Below are 17,010 nucleotides of genomic sequence, written 5' to 3' on the forward strand. Positions count from 1 at the left end.
AATTACGGATGATGGGGTATACAAGTGTATCACACCATACACATGAGGTGAGAGGACAATTTGTAGGAATTGGTTCTTTCCTTCCACCTTGTAGAATGTAGGATTGAATGAGGTCATTGGGCTTGGTTGCAAGCACTTCCACACTGCTGAGCTACCTTGCTGGGCTATGTCCTGTACTTTCTTTCTTTCTTTCTTCTTCTTCTTCTTCTTCTTCTTCTTCTTTTTTTTTTAAGATTCATTTATTATGTAAGTATACCGTAGCTGTCTTCAGATACACCAGAAGAGGGCATCAGATCTCATTATAGCTGGTTGTGAGCCACCATGCAGTTGCTAGGATTTGAACTCAGGACCTCTGAAAGAGTAGTCAGTGCTCTTAACTGCTGAGCTATCTCTACAGCCCCCGTCCTGTACTTGGGTTCTAGAGAGCAAACTTGGGTCCTCATGCCCTTTGCTAAGTTATCTTCCCAGATCCCTTTACAAAAACTCATAATGGCCAATGGAAAGTATTCTCCCTAATGCTCATTCTCCCAAGAATCAAACATTACACTATACATTGTACACAGCCTTCACACGACAACCCAGAAACAGTTAATGTATGTTTCCTTTACAGTAAAGGAAGCACTAAGGTTAAGCAACGTTCCAAGTCACACAGTGAGGAAGTGGCATGGGCCCGCCAGTTTCAGCACCCCTCTTCCCTCCCTGTGCTGTTGGGCCTTGATGGAAAGACCTTTTCAGAATCATTATTCTTTCATCTCTTAAGCTAACTAACAACCAGTGTTTGGATACTCATTTGCTTGCTGACCTCCTTCCAACACAGGCTAAACACCTAGTGTGAGGGGAGACAGCTAGTGTAAGCCCAGGAGCAAGAGCCGTGCAAATGCACCTCCCAGTCAGGCCCAACTCTTTTCTCTGAGTACTCTCTGATGACGTGATGAGGTGGAATCTTACAAGGGCCAGCAGATCCCAAAAAAAGACCCTATAGCTTTAGGGGTTGGGAAGGTCACCAGGAGTGACCACTTAGAAGAAAGAGATCATTTGTGATGTCATTTACACCTCCATAAAGCCACAGAGAGGTGCTAGGGAAAACAAAACAAAGGAAAGAAAAGGAAAGGAAAGGAAAGGAAAGGAAAGGAAAGGAAAGGAAAGGAAAGGAAAGGCAGTAAAAGTCCTGCTAAAAGAGCATAAAAAGCACACAATTCAAACATTCTCTGGCTTACTTGGCTTTTGAGAAAATCTGGGCAGAATACAAGATCCTATTGACTTCAGAGAGGGTATGGCTGGAGTCAGTTTGCCTATCTCTGGCTCTCATTCCTCCTAAAAAGCCAGAATCTGCAGCTTTGAGCAAAGCAGGAGAGGCCTCAGCCTCTTGTCATCGTTGAAGCTGAACACCTATACTATACCCTTCCTACCTGGACACTGCGTTCAGACAAGGGTCCCGATGCTGAGTGTGGGTCAAACTCAAGTCTGCCAGGTGGGACTGTGTTGGTTCTAGTGAAAGAAGACAGGCTTTGATGAGGGGTTGGCATTAACAGACAAGAATCCCAGAGCCAAAACATAGTCAAGACAACAGAAAATGACATTGTGGTAGGGCAACAACCCCCCAGGGCTTCATCCGGTACAGAGCCCTGGTGCTAGTTGTAGACTTCTATCAACAGAGCCATATCCAGTGACTTACATGTGGGAGCACAGATGTCACAGCATGACACTTATCCAAGGCTTATAACCAAACTGCCCAAGAAAAAGAAGCTGGGGAGGTGGGGTGGGAATAAGGAGCGGAGCAGGGAAGAGTAAGACACAGGATAGGAGGTAGGGATCAGGAAGAGGAGGGAATAAATGGAGTGTAAGAGATGGGAGTCAGGAGTCAAGGGAAAAGGGACAGGGAGCAGGAAGTGGGGGCCAGGGACTAGAGGTACGAGCCTGGGCAGGAGGACTGTAAGCAGGACACAGAAGGATATAGAGAGGAAGTAGAGGGTAGGGGTAGGCGGCAGGGGTGGTGAACAGAAAGTAGGGTCAGGAGACTGGGGAGTAGGAGGTAAAGGGTCAGGGGTCAGCTACTGACAAGAGCTGCATCATCTGACTCTTTCTAACTTACTGTGTATCTGCAACAGCAATACAGAAATAAGGAAAATAAGACCAGTATTCTTTCTGTCCAAACTGAATGGGTACATAGACAGGCTGGGTGAGGGTTTGACAGGTAGGAGTTACCCAGTACTGTCACCAGAACCATTGCAGCTGATTACACCAGCACCTCCTGGCCCTGTGCTCCACTGATAGAAGAAAAAAAGGCACTGGCAACTATGTCAGATACCAGGAGAATTGTGTATGAATTTTAAAAGATGAAGACTATCTGTTGTGGTTGTTCTGTAGGACCCCCTTTCTGGGACCCCCACTCAAGTCTCAGGACACGGGGTTACCCAATGAAACTCAAGAGACCTTCTTGCTGCAAAAGCACGAGGTAGTTTAATGATGGAGCTCCGGGCTGATACACACCTCACGCAGGAGACAGAGGCATCGATCTGAACTCAATTAGGGGGACATATTTATAGGGAAAATTACATAAGTAGTTAGCAACAACTACATAAAAATTTCATTGGTTTATTCAAATTGGCACTCTCTGTCTGCTTTTGGATATGATTCAACTCTAGACCACTCTGTTTTGGGGCACACTGACCTTCATACTTTGTTACTCTCAGGACTGCAAGGCCAGCCCAGACCTTATTGAGTCTAGCTGGTCTGGGTTTGAGCCATTCTTTAAACAATTAAATTAAAAAATAATTTCTTTAAAGTTATTTTGTTCTTAGCCTTGAAGCATACCTGTCCTCAAAGCACGGTTAGTGGGAGCTAACTTGAAATTTTAACTCTTTCATTTCTTGGTTGTCAACTTGAATTAACTAAAACCTAAGCAGCTGGGTACATCTGTGAAAGATTTTTCTTAATGAAATCATTTGATATAGTAAGATCCACCTTAAATCTAGGCCACACCTTCTGGTGGCAGCCTATATAGACTTGGAAGAAGAAGCTCTTGCTTTTAGCTTGCTTGCCCTGACTCACTGGCCAATTCTTTGCTTCACTGGCATTACAGCCTACTTCTTTGGGATTCCAGAGTATACTGAAGAAGTATATACAGTTAGAACATCATGGACTGAATTATTGAATCCTTAGACTTTCCATTGGCACACAGGCATTATTGGACTAGCTGGACCACAATCTGTAAACCACTGTAAATTTTGTAGCTATAATAGATTCCTTCTATCAGTTCTGATCCTCTAGATCAGTTGGTTCTCAACCTTCCTAATGCTGTGACCCTTTACTACATTGGGGATCCCCAGCCATAAAATTACTTTTGTTGCTTCTTCATAACTTTTAACTTCAAAACTTCATAATTGTGCTAGTTACAAATTGTAATATTTCTGGAGATAGAGGTTTGCCAAAGGAGTCACAACCCACAGGTTGAGAACCACTGTTCTATAAAAGATGTTGTAAGAATCTAAAACAAATAATACCCCCCAAAAGGATTGTAAATACTGTTGATTTTAAAGACTGAAAAATTACTTAAAGCTGAATCTTTAAGATATTTCTAGTTTTTATTTACACACATGTGAGTCTGTGTTTGTCATGAGTATACAGTGTACAGGTGTCCAGAAAGCCAAGAAGAGGGCATACTCTGGAACTGGAGTTACAGACAGCTGTAAGCCACCATGTAGGTGTCAGGCACCAAACCTGGGTCCTCTGCAAGAGCATTCAGAGCTTGTAAACTCTGAACCATCATCTCTCCAGACCTAAAAACTGAATCTTTTACCTGCCATGTTTTGCACTTTTAATGTTAGGGGAATAAATCTAATAAGTACTTTTTAACATTAGAGACCACTGTATCATCCACCTTCCCTCAGCTGAGGACAGTACCTGCAGACAGAAGATGCTTGACAAATGCTCACATGACATCCACACTCTAGTCTCCACTCCAGGCCAGTGTGCAGATGACACACAGTAAGACAAAGTCCCTCAGACCCCAAATGACTAGTGTTGCCTGAGCTGTCCAGATAGGGAATGGGCTGCTCATGCCTTCCACTAGTGGAAGCACCCAAGGGTCACTTTTATGATTGTTTGTCAAATGATGCTATGCCAGCCACACCAGGGGCTATCGGGCTTTCCCTGGAAGTGGCTAGAAAGCAAATATTTTAGAAACTGCAAGCCACAAATAGTTTCTCTATATTAATCTCCCTTTTTACAACCCTGAGAAATGGCTCAGTGGGTGGGAACACTTGCTGAGTTGGGATCCCCAGATTCCACCTAAGAACCTGAGTGTGGTCACACACAGCTGTAACTGCAGACAGGTGGACACAGCCATCAAAGTAAAGTTGAGGCTCAATGGAGACCCCATCTAAGGGAGAGGAGGTAGAGGGTGACAGAGCCGAACACTCAATGTCCTCCTCTGGCCTCTGAAAGTTAAAAAAAAAAAAAAAAAAAAAAAAAAAAAAACTTTTTATAAAAATGATTATGCTTTGTTTTTAAGCTTTAGAGAGATTGGAAGTTCTGCCAGAATATTTTACATGGCATCAGAAACTACCAAGGGTGCTGCTGAAGTTCACACAGTTTCCAAAGTTGAAATCAAGGGCCACAATCGGTTCTATCCTACAATTGGCTATTCTACACATAGCCAAGGCTGACTGTGAACTTTCTATGAAAACCAAGCTGTCCCCTGAACTCACAACCCCCTGCCTTAATCTTCTGGGTGCTTGGGAGAATAGGCATGTGTCACCATGCCCTGCTCTCTGTAAATGTTTTTATGATCAGGTAAACACAGTCTATGCAGAACACGCACCCAGGTCTCAGATTAGATGAAGCACATTTAAAATTTATTGAGACCTAAAAGACTGAATCAGCAGGACTCCAGGTTCTCAGAAGCACAGCACCACACCTCACAGCCACACCTGCACATCCTGGGGATTTCTTTCACACTTTCTCTGCTTCCTGCCACTGCCTTTCAAGTCCTTCACTCTCAGCTTCCAACCCTGCCTCTCTGACTTGATGTTCTTCCTGAGGAAAAAGGTAAACTGCCTGCTGTGCCCCAGTGCCTACTTTCAGCTGCTGCCCTTGCTTACTGAATATGTCAAGACAAAGTCAACCCTTCTAAGAGCCACATCTCCATCTGGTTTAGCAAGTGATGACTTACTTCCTTTTAACACAGAAGAACCTGTTTGAAATAGAGAATAGTTTAGTAATACAGGACTCCACTTGGTATAGGGCATACACACCCCTCCCCCCATGTCTAAGAATGCAGCTGGGAGCCTGAGACATTTACCTGCCTATATTATCTACAAACTCTCTCTCTCTCTCTCTCTCTCTCTCTCTCTCTCTATCTATCTATCTCTCTCTCTCTCTCTCCCTCTCTCTCTCTCTCTCATGTGCACGTGCACATGCACACGTGTGCACACACACACACACACAAAGCCAGTAAGAAGAAAGTGACCACAGGGACAAAATCTGGTCATTAAAACACCACCTTAAGCTGGGGTACAGCCCATTGGTATGGCCTACACTTGGCACACTCAAAGCTCTAGGTTCCAGTCCCAGCACGGAGGAAAAACTTGCTGTCAATGATGACAAAGCTAATGCCAGCAGACAGTCTGTGCTATCAGGTCAAATGCATGAGAACAACATGGCTGCCCTAGGCAGGTGTAAACAGCAAATAAACCCAAACGAAAAACATTCTGCAGAATGGATGACCAGAATTGGCTGACAACTGTCCGAGGTGTAATGGTGTTAGAAGTCCAACTGAAACTCTGCTACAGACTTGGGGAGTAGAAAAGACACACTGGGCAGAATGGAAACTAGGCTCAGCCTCACTGAGGAACATGCCTGGATAAAAACACAAGGAAAGCTGTGTGCTCAGATGCTAGTTGTGGTTTGAGGCCAGCTTAACCTACACAGCTATATGCAGAGAGCATGTATCAAAAACAAGTAAACCATATAGACGAACACATAAACGTTCACACAAACAGAGACAGACACACAAACACAGAGAGAAGAGAGAAACACACATACACACCCCTCCTGAATGGAGTTTCTAGAAGAGGGATAAACAGGATCTTCTAGCAAGATTTCTGCTGAAAGACTAATTTTAACACCTGGATACACAGCCTTACTCTACAGCAGGCAAACCCTATCAACAAGATGCTTTTAGTTGAAGTCAGTTACAGCGTGGGTGCAGGTAGGTGGCTGAGGAAGAGCATAGGGAACCCAAGAAGCTGGGAGAACCTAAAGCATAAGCTGGGTTGCTCATGATCCACATACCTTTGTAAAGACACAGTCATGATCACTGTGTGTGAGTTGTGTGTGTGTGTGTGTGTGCGCGTTAAACCTGAATATGTCAAGACAAAGTCAACCCTTCTAAGAGCCACATCTCCATCTGGTTTAGCAAGCGATGACTTACTTCCTTTTAACACAGAAGAACCTGTTTGAAATAGAATTGTCTTTCATGACCTAGTACTTTTGCACTGTTCTTCTGGCATTTTGTTACCAAATAGGCTGAAGAAGGAGCTATTTGGGTTTTGATGTTCATGAAATGATTAGAAGACAGAGTTTGCTGGGGTGTGGTGAGGCTGCCCAGCAGTTATCTCTCAGCGTGGGTCTAATTGGATAGGACACAGCCAAATTGCAGACCAGTAGTAGATTGTTAGAAACAAAGGAGGCGCACTGGTAAAAAATTAGCAGCTAGAGAAGCCAAACGCTCTCTTTATGGAAAGTGGAGCTGGAGAGAGGAGCAGAAAAACACACCAGCCTACCCATCCCCCAAATGGCTTCAGTCATTTTTCTGTGTTTTTTTGGCTTTTTGTTTGCTTTCTTTGAGAAAGTTGTAAAGTTTTTAATTATTCAGAGAGAAAATGCCAGAAGCAGAGTTGGCAGGATGCAATGAAAAATTAGGCCTGAAGCCCCCTAGGAGCCAAGTTCCGGGTCCACTTTACTACTAGCTGAGGAACCTAGATTTCCCCCATCAGTACTGTGTGGGGATGTCACAAGCCAAAGTGCCTCTGGAAAAGGATGGGGGTAGGAAGGTCTGCCCCAGGGCCTGGCATCCAAGCAGCAGAGGCATACTGCAATCCACTTTCCAGTCTCTCTTTGTGCTAGCCACACATTGCTCTCCCTAACTCTGGCTAGGAAGTACCTGTCTGGCTTCTCTCTCAAAGGAGCCCAACAGCCACTATAGCCACAGCGCAGACAGTGTGGGAATGAAGCAATCAGTTCCTTCAGAGAACCCTCACAGAAAAGGCAGAAGAAGTTCCAGGACCCAGAGCTCTAGCAGAAAGATAGATAGGAAGTGGAGACAGAAGGATTCCTAAATGTGTCCCCACAGGCTATCATGGTACACTCAGTAGAAAACCAACAAAGAGATGTCTCAAACAGGCTGGAAGGCAAGGGCCGAAATCTGAGGTTGTCATCTGACCTCTATACCGGTAGCCTTATTCACACACGAAGTTCAGACATATTTCTTTTAAAAGGTTTCAGGGATGGCACAAACTCCATGATCTACAATGGTGTAGTGCCTGCAAGATACGCCAGGGCAATGGTAGCACAAAGCTTGTGGAAGTAACCAACCCATAAATGATTTGACTTAAGGCCCACTCTACCAGATGGAACCCATACCTGACACTGTGTGGTTGACCAAGAACCAGAGACAAGAATCTTGGTCTAAAAAAAATAAAAACAAGCAAACAAAATAAACCTGAAACCTACGGGCAAGAACAAGTACAGTCTGGTACACTGTAGGACGGATGAGAGGAAGGACATAGTTGAGGCCTAGAGCTCAGTCCTTCCTCGGCCCTTTCCCACCTGCCTTTCAACATGTGAGATTTTTCTGCATGTGGACATGAGATGTACTGACTGCAGAAGTACTGTAAGGATTCAGTCAGAAATGCATATAGCTGCAGTATAAGAGGCATCAAAACAGACAACAAAGGGGACTTAATGTGGCTGTGGAGCCCTTGCTTAACAAGCACAGAGCCCTGGGTTCAGTACCAATATGGGAACGATGAGCTAACACTATCAAAACATGTTAAAGACATACGAGCTTCCTATCTTTCAGCAAACACTCACCTGATCTCTAGCCCCCACCCAACCTGCATGCTGTATTTCAGGATTTGGTAGCAGGTAGCAATAGGCTTTCCTTCAACACCTCAGGGAATCCTGACGACAGCAGCACAGCTTGGAGGTGAACCAAGCAGAGTGTGCAGAGTGTGGAAAAGGTCTGCACAGGTGTGGTGGGAGGAAAGAGGAGGGATGTCTAAATGCAATAACTAGGCCAGATTGTTTCCTGTGGATACCCTTCAAGCCCAGGTTTTGAAAACCGAAAGAGGACTTTCAACAGGGGCCTAGGGCAGGCTGTGTGGAATAACATATTTAAGCCTCACACTACACAATGTTGAACTTGGCTAGTTCCTTCTCAATTAAAAGAAAAGAAAGAGACAGCCTGAGGCTAGTTACAAAGTAAAACAGAGCAAAATAAAACAGCCCTCACACTTATAACTCCTGAGAATGGGGCAGGTGGTGGGCAAGTGACCAGGAAGTTACACTGGGACTGAGTTGAGTGCCTCAGTGGATAACAGCACTTAATGAGTAACCATGAAGATCTGAGTTTGAATCCCCACCTCCTGTGCAGAAAGCAAGCAACAGCCATTCATGGCTGTAACTCCAATGCCGTGGAAGGACTGGAGATTGCTGGCTTCCATTCTGGCTCCCAGTTCAGTGAAAGGTCCTGCTACAAAGGAATGAAGTAAAGAATGGCAAGACACCTCTGGCCTCTATGCATGCTGTTGCACACATGTGTATATCCATACACAGACACACAGACACTATGGTAGGCCAAAGGGAGAAGGGTAAACTGGGGTCTGCAGCACAAATCTGCAATCCCAGCACTAGAGAGGGTGAGGCAAGAGGATCATGAGTTTGAGGCCAGCCTACACTAGAGTAAGATGCTATTTCAAAATTAAAAAAACAGAAAGGAAGCCATTTTGCTTCCACACCAATTCCAGAATCCTCCAATGGCTTCTGAATAGCATCAACATTCTTGTCCTACACATTGACCCCATTTACATCTTAGCCTTGCCGTCATTTCTGTAGACAATGCATCTTCCAAAGCACACTGCACCTCATTTTCACCACACATCAGTCTGTAATTTATGAGTATTAGTTTTTTGAGACAGTCTCACTATATAACTCAGGCAGGCCTCAAGTTCCTTCCACCTTGGCCTTGTGAGTACTGGAATTCCAGGGGTGGTCCAGCATGCATACCACCATGCCCATCATTTTATACACTATGAATATCCATCTTTTCTGGAAGCAAAGTTCAAACAGAACCATGCTGGTTACCATGCTCCCACCACTGTTTTCCCAATATCTGCCCAAGTCCCCAACCACTCACATGCTCCTAACCAGGACTTGCTAATGACAAGGTCTAGGAATGAATGGCCAGCAGAAAATGTCCAGGCAAACAGGAATGAGCCTAGGCAGAATAAAGAGGTGTGAGGACAGAGCAGCTAAAACCTACTGGACACCAAAGTAGGCAAAGCTATCCCCAAAGGGCTTGATAGGAAAAGAATTCCCATTACAGCAGAACTTTCTACTCCAGAAAGGCATTGTAGACTGCTAAGGTGGGTCAAGCAGCAGGAGGCAGGGTGGGAATGTAGACAAGGCAGTGAGGAGGAGAGCAGGTACAAAGGTGTCAGGTGTCAGGATTAACTCAGGAAGGAGGTCTGACAGTTGCCAGGCCTAGGAGAGGAGATCCTGCAAGAAAGGGAATACCCAAGAAGAAAGACTCTGAGATTCTGCCTCAAGGACTGAGGATAAAGAGGATGGTAAATTAAAGGATGCAAAGAGAACAGCAGGTTTACAGGAACAGAAATAAGCTTCCACCTGGACTCAGAGATCCAGAGTGGCACTCAGGAGGGTCCCAAGACACACATCAGAGATCACAGGTCTGTTAGCATAAAGTTGTATGTGAGAGGGTCAAAGAATTGTGGGTACAGACTTGGAGAAAACCAATACTCAGAGCAGAAAATAGAGAGCCCATGGATGTAATCAAATGGTCAGGCTGGGAAGCACAGGATAATTCCAGCAATAAACATACACCAACAATGCACATACACCAGGTATGTGAAGAAGTTCAGAGATGAAGCAAGAAAGCTGGGGAGCTCTGGCAGGGTGCTGTCAGCTGCTTGGAGGTGCAGTGTGGTGGGTGCTAAGTACAGAAAGCTTGGCAACCAATGAGGGTTGAAGAAAGCAGAGTGATCCAGACTGCTCTCACTAACACTGTAGCAATGGTTAATAGAGGCTGTGCTTCTTTTTATACTAGAAGAGAGAAACTAAGGCTACTGAGGTGGGACTGGTTAGTGAAAGACCAAATAAAATGCAGCCTGGTCTCGGGGAAAGAAGACTGGATCTGTGGTGGTCTGAATAAAAATGGCACCTATCGGCTCATAGGGAGTGGTGCTATTAGGAAGCATAGCTTTGTTGGAGGAAGTGCATCACCAGGGGTGGGCTTTGAGGTCTAAGAAGCTCAAGCCAGTCTTAGAGGCTCACTGTCTCTTCCTGCTGCCTTCTTCTCCAATATCCTGTCTACCTGCATGCTGCCATGCTTCCTACCAGGACAATAATGGACTAAGCCTCTGGAACTGTAAGCCAGCCCCAATTAAATGGTTTCCTTTGTAAGGGTTGCTTTGGTCAGCCATGGTATCTCTTCACAGCAGTAAAACCCTCACAGGCAGAGGAATCAGCCTCACAGTGCATGAGTTCTTCCTGCCTTTCCTGAACCTACCTTTCTCCTCCCCATCCTCTCTTTCAAAGGCTCAGTATGTAGCCTGGTCCCCAACTGTCATAATCCCCATTCCTGTCTCCAGTGGTGGTCTCACAAATGGGCATTAGCTACCAAGCCCCTGCCAACACACTATCTTTCCCCAGATTAGAATAAAGTGCAAAGTGATGGACAAGGCTTAAAAAGACGGGGTGAGGAGCAACAGAGAAAGAAGTCTTGGCTGATGGGTGTAAGATGGTGAGATAAGAGGCAGGGAGGGCAGCTGAGGACTGCAGGGAGAACAGGAAGTGGACAAGAGCAATGTAGGTAGCATTCAGACTTTGCTAGAGACACAAGAGTGTGATTGGAGGAAGAGCATGATGTATCTACTAGGTCATTGGCAGGGCTTTAGGAAATGCCAAAGAATGTGCAGTCCTTTCCTACATGGCTGTATCCCCCGAGGAAAGACTTCCTTTCCACACATACTCCAACCTAATGAGTTCAAAGAGTGGGGTCCTACATAAAGAATGTGGGGACCTGGAATTCTGGGGTTGGACCAAGAAACAGTGAACAGGACTTGTCTAGTCTGCTGTGTACATGGAAATTATATTGTCTCACTTCACCTAGGACTACATAGTGAGCCTTCAGATTCTAGGAGAAGGGAAAATCAGGAGGAGGAAGAGGAAGGCATCAATGGATTTTACTTCCCTGGGGAAGGGTGGAAAATGAAGCCAACTGATTCTAAGTCAAACCTCAGAGAGGGCAGGTATAATCAGAAACCTTAAACAAAGAACTCAGCCCACAACATGAGTCTTACCTTCATCCTCTCCTGAGTCGTTCCACAAAGCCTACCTCCTTTCTCAAAAATCTACTGCCTTCTCTATAGCCAGTGATTCTGATTAGCTGCTGTCCTGTAACCTAGATCACTGCCACAGAATCCTGACAGGTCCTCAGGTTGACCTGTGCTGTTTAGTGACTTAGAGATGATAGTATATGCCATCCTTGCTTAAAATTCTTCAGTGCCCCACTTCCCACCCCAACACTTTCAAAATAAAGTAGACTTTCAAAAGTCCACAATCCAGCAGGTAATGGTGCTTGCCCATAAGCCTTACCACCTTTGCTTGATTCCCAGGAATCATGTGGTGGAAGGACAAAAGTTACTCCTGCAAGCTTTCCCCTAAGCTCTAGCTGCAACCTACCCCACAATGACATTGTAAAAGTCTTCAAACTTCTCAGCCAGCAGAATATACAGGCAGGGCATGGGCAACATTTACCTCATCGTTCCCTCTCACCCTTTTGTCATACTGGGGACAGAGCCTGGTATTGCAGCTCTGCCTCTAGCATCCTGGGCCCTAATTTTAAAACACATCTAGCAATTTGCCTTTTTACTTATTTATATATTTGCTTTATTTTAATTAACTCACAACTAAAACCATCACATTGCTAAGTTAAAGCAGCCACTCAAGAAGTAGGCCAGTTTCAAACTCTATGCATCTTTGTGAATGTGGTTCACTTAGAGTGGTTGTTCTACACACACACACACACACACACACACACACACACACACACACACACACCCCATGATGCCATGATGCAGAAGAAAGAACTATGACAGAAGAAACCATCTTTCTGAGACTGGGTCTTCTTTTGGGGCCCAGGTTGGTCTGGAATGTGTAATCCTCATGCCTCAGCTTTCCAAGGAGAGGGATACAACAAGCGCAACTGGAAAATAGCAACATTAAAAAAAAACAAAACTATTCTAAAAATTCTGTATTTTTATCATATTATAATGTGGTAGGAAGAAGTAAGCATGCCACAGTATGCATTTGGGGATCAGAGGACATGTTCTCACCTTCCACTATGTGATTCCTGTGGGTCAAGCTCAAGTCATTAGACTTGGCAACAAGTACCTCTCCCCACTGAGCCTTCTTGCTGACACAGTGCATTATCTTATTAATTTATCCATATTTGCTATAAAGGTGGAACTCAGGGTTTCGTGCATGATGGACAAGTGGGACAGCAGACACCAGTCCTCTCCTCCAGATATTACTTCAGGACCCTGAAACCCAAGAAGTAACTTCTAGAGGTATGGCATGTAAACCTCTGTGCTTAAAAAGGCACTGACTACAGGGCCATGCATAATGTGGCTCCTTCTTCCCAGACTGCAGCTCTCCTGTGGCTCTGCTTCCTTCAGGCCATGTATTGTCACCCAGGCCCTGGTTCCTATCACCTGCAAACCTTCTTCATTTGGAGTACTCCGGGCATGGTTACAGGTGGGTCCAAACTTTTGACACTAGAACAGCATACTGTCACCTATAAAGTTCATGCTGTCTAACTGTAAAATCTAATGTTTTAAATAAATTTGCAATTTGGGGTTGGGCTACATTCATAGCAATCCAGCTGCATGCAACTCCAAGGCCACACACTGCACATACCTGCTAGGCCCAGAATAAAGTGCCAGGGTGGTTGTGTATCCCCAGCCTGATTGGCCTGCAACCAAAGTCCTCCTCCCTCACTGGAAGGCATGGATACATACATCCTCAGTTTTGTATTCCCAGTTCTGGCAATAAGCAGATGCTAACTATTCATGCCTATTTTCTTTAATGAGATACTGGCTAAGGACACAAAAGGATCCCCCCTAACTCCCTGCCCCCAAAAGCATTTCTCTGTGTAACTCAGACTGTCCTGTAACTCTGCAGACCAAACTGGCCTTGAACTCAGAGATCTGCTTGCCTCTACTTCCAGAATGTTGGGACTAAAGGTAGGTGCTACAGAATTGGCCTTCAGAAAATAAACCTGTGGTTCTGGAATAAAGCCCTTTCCTCAATTCTTTAAACGGTTTCAAAAATCATGTCACATGAGGCCACACAGAAGCTGGCTACAAAAACTGGAAGATAGATGTTCCAGGCAAATGAGGATGGAGCTATATGAAAGACACAACTGTAAGCAGTGTAAGAAAATTGGGGAACAAAGCTGGGGTGAAGACAGTTTTCATTGTTTGGGTGTGGTTCAAATACCATCTACTCAGTTCATTCTTGCTCACCATGTCCTCAAATAGCACCCTCAAAAACAAAGAGCGCCTCTAACTCCTTAGAAGTATTGTTACTAATTCATTCATTTGGAGACTGAACTTCAAGTAGTCCAAGTTGGCCTTGATCAAAGCATACAGCTGAAGATGACTTTGTTCCTTGTCCATTTTCATGTCTGTGGTGTCCATGTATGTATATGCATGTTTGCTTTATGTGAGGGCACACATGGATGGGGGTGCACATATGTGCACCCCCACCCATGTGGAGGCTCAGGTTGAAGTTGAAAATCATCCTCCAATACATTCCACCTTGTTTCATTGAAGCAGTCTCTCAACCAGATCCAGAAGCCATCAATACTCTATGTGTAGCTTGCTCTGCACAGCCAGCCTCTACCTTCCAAGGCTGAAATTACAGACAGGCCACCAAGCCTACCCGGTATTTATGAGGATTCTGGGACTCTGTGTTTGCAAGGCATGGGTTAGCCACTGAAACTTTGCCCCAGGCCTCACCTTTGAAATTTTTGTTTGTTTGTTTAGACAAAGCCCCACGGTGAGACCAGGATGGCCTCAAATTCATAAGGTACTGGGATTAAAGGACTGCACTACTGGGCCTATCAAAACCTTAAACTCTTGTTTTTAAAGACAAGGTCTCTTTGAATAGTACTGGCTGTCCCTGTAATTCATTCTGTAGAGCAGGCTGACCTTGAACTCAGAGATCCACCAGAGTGCTGAGATTGAAGGTGTACACCACCACACCTAGCCCTTGAGCTCTTAATCCTTCTCTGCCTCAACCTCCCAAGTGCTGAGATTAAGACAAGCACTACCACCTCATTTCAAGTATACAATTTGTTGATACTTTGGGGGATCCTATTTCATCTTTGGGACTTACAAATAAAGCCTGGTACATAACAGGCATTCACATATACCTTTTATTTGGCATTCAAAATATTCAATTTATTTGTTATATCTATGCATATTTGTTAAGCATATATACCAGACACTGTTCTGTATGTTGGGATTTAATAATACGAAGGTCTTGTATCATAGTAGTGCTGACTTTGGATAAAGAACTAAATGCATTTAACTACAGAGAGAGGAAGGCAATCTAAAAGCAAGTGTGACTCCAAAGAGCTGTATGTGACTGCAAGCCACAGTCCTTAGCTCCTCACATGACTTTTTGAGTAAGAACTGGGTGGAGGCAAGCTGGAAGCAACAGGAAGTCATGAGCTTTCACAAACCAAGGCCAGTGGCTGAGGTGTCCTAAGACCAAATAAATAAATAAATAAAAATAAAATAAAATAAAATAAAGTCTATGGGAAAGGAAAAACTGAGGCAGAGCTCTCAAGTCTATAGCCAGACAGGTCTGTTTACCAGTTACATGAGTTTTTAAAAATATTAACAATAAAGACAAAAATCAAACCAATGTCACCAAATTAGCACGTTTGAAAGGGACATCACATTTGTGACCAGAATTTATAAACAGGGTGACTGGGATGGGAGTGAAGTTGATGATAGAGTATTACCCAGCCTGCAGGAATGTCCAGCCTGCTAAGTTCAGTCTTCTAGCACCAGAAAAAACAAAACAAAACAACAACAACAACAACTGAGCATAGTGGTACACATCTGTAATTCCAGAACCCACGCCAGCCTCTGCTTCATTGAATGTTCAAAGGTTCAATTCAGTCTTTGAAAAACAAAACATACTGGAAAGCTGACTCCTCGACTCAACGCTCACAAGGACCTGGGTCAGTTTCCAGCACCCATATATCAGACACCCATGTCAGATCCCAGCCTGTAGTTCCGCTTCTGTTGGGATCTGACATGCTGTGTCTCTGGAGGCTTCAGTGGGTACCTACACTAATGAGACTATACACACATGCATGCACTCATTGTTGCAAATATTTTTTAAAGAACTCAATAAGATTGCATATGCAGACACAGGCTGAATTCGGTCTCACCTCAAATCCAATTTGGTATGTGCTGGTCATTGAACCCAGGACCCTGGAATGCTAAGGAGCCGCTCTGGGATTTAACTACACCCCACGTCCCTTTTCCAGTTTGCAAAAGGGTTTGTGTCCGATTGCCCAGGCTGGTTCTAAATAGCAATTCTCTTTGCTCAGCCTCCCTACGGCTGGGATCACCTTATCCGCGACCATGCCTGGTTCAGAAACTTTCTGACAAGTACATTTGCCTCACGAAGCTCATTTCCTATAAAGTACTAATTTGTAATCTCTGTGCCTCCTAAAGGGATGCAGAACCTCTATTAGAAACGATTTAAAGGAAAAACTATGTCCTCCACATAAGTCACAAGATCAGAAACCTTCACAGACCAGGAGGCACAAGCTCACTTGTGGCCCGTCCGCACACAGAAAAGCAGCACTTCACAGAATGAGCGACCAGAGGCGCTTCCCGACTCGGAAATAGGAACACTCTCGGCCGGGGTACAAGGAACTGAGTATAAACAGGTGAAGAATATTCCAGACCAGCCCCAAACTAGCTTCAGCTTCCCTAAGTAAACGCCGCCAGCCCCGGCGCCTGCTCCGCAACCATGACTTACTTACCGCCGCTCAACTTCCGGCAACCACAGCCCCAGCCCGCGCCGCGCGGACCAATGACGTAATAACTCAGCCCACACAAACGCGGAAGCAGGGCGCGCATGCGCACGTAACAACAACAACAGCAATAAAAGGGGTTCCTACCACTGCAGTAACAGGGGCGTAACATAGTAAGGCTAACCTGGAAGCCTTTTAGAGCTTTTAAGGATAACATTTAAAAGATAATATTTTCCTGGGCGTGACTCTAGAGTACTACGGACTTACCATCAAATTCCCAGGGTACTTCTAGAGTGCAGGTGTTGAAACAAGATTTAAATTTTAATTTAAATTTTAAAAAGATTAAACTACAAAGCTAGCCATAGCTATTCTGGACCTGTATACATACATCAGTCTATTCTCAAACTAACAGTTTGCTTACCTTTTCTTTCCCCTAGTGTTGTGATTAAAACTTTGCCCAGCATTTCCTCACAAAAGGAGCTGATTTGCATAGGTTAAGCCTCTGACTCCAAAAACTAAACAAAATTGAAAATACCCACCAACCTACTGCAGCCAGCAACTTCAGTGACTATGAAATCAGTTAAGAACGTACTATGAGTCTGATGTGGAATATGTCTTTAATCCCAGCTTTTGGGAGGCCGACT

General features: G+C 44.6%; 1 protein-coding gene across 2 annotated transcripts in view; it reads right to left on the reverse strand.

Moving 5' to 3' along the window:
* ATG7 (autophagy related 7) overlaps positions 1-16,412 on the reverse strand; it is a 196,949-nt gene extending 180,537 nt beyond the window's left edge. For both annotated transcript variants that reach the window (XM_080915043.1, XM_080915044.1), the window contains exon 1: positions 16,376-16,412. The gene's annotated coding sequence lies outside the window, so the exon portion shown is untranslated. The remainder of the gene's footprint in view (positions 1-16,375) is intronic.
* Positions 16,413-17,010: the final 598 nt, after the last annotated feature.

The sequence above is a fragment of the Micromys minutus genome (genome assembly GCF_963924665.1).
Source record: "Micromys minutus genome assembly, chromosome: 3".
Lineage (NCBI taxonomy): Eukaryota > Metazoa > Chordata > Mammalia > Rodentia > Muridae > Micromys > Micromys minutus.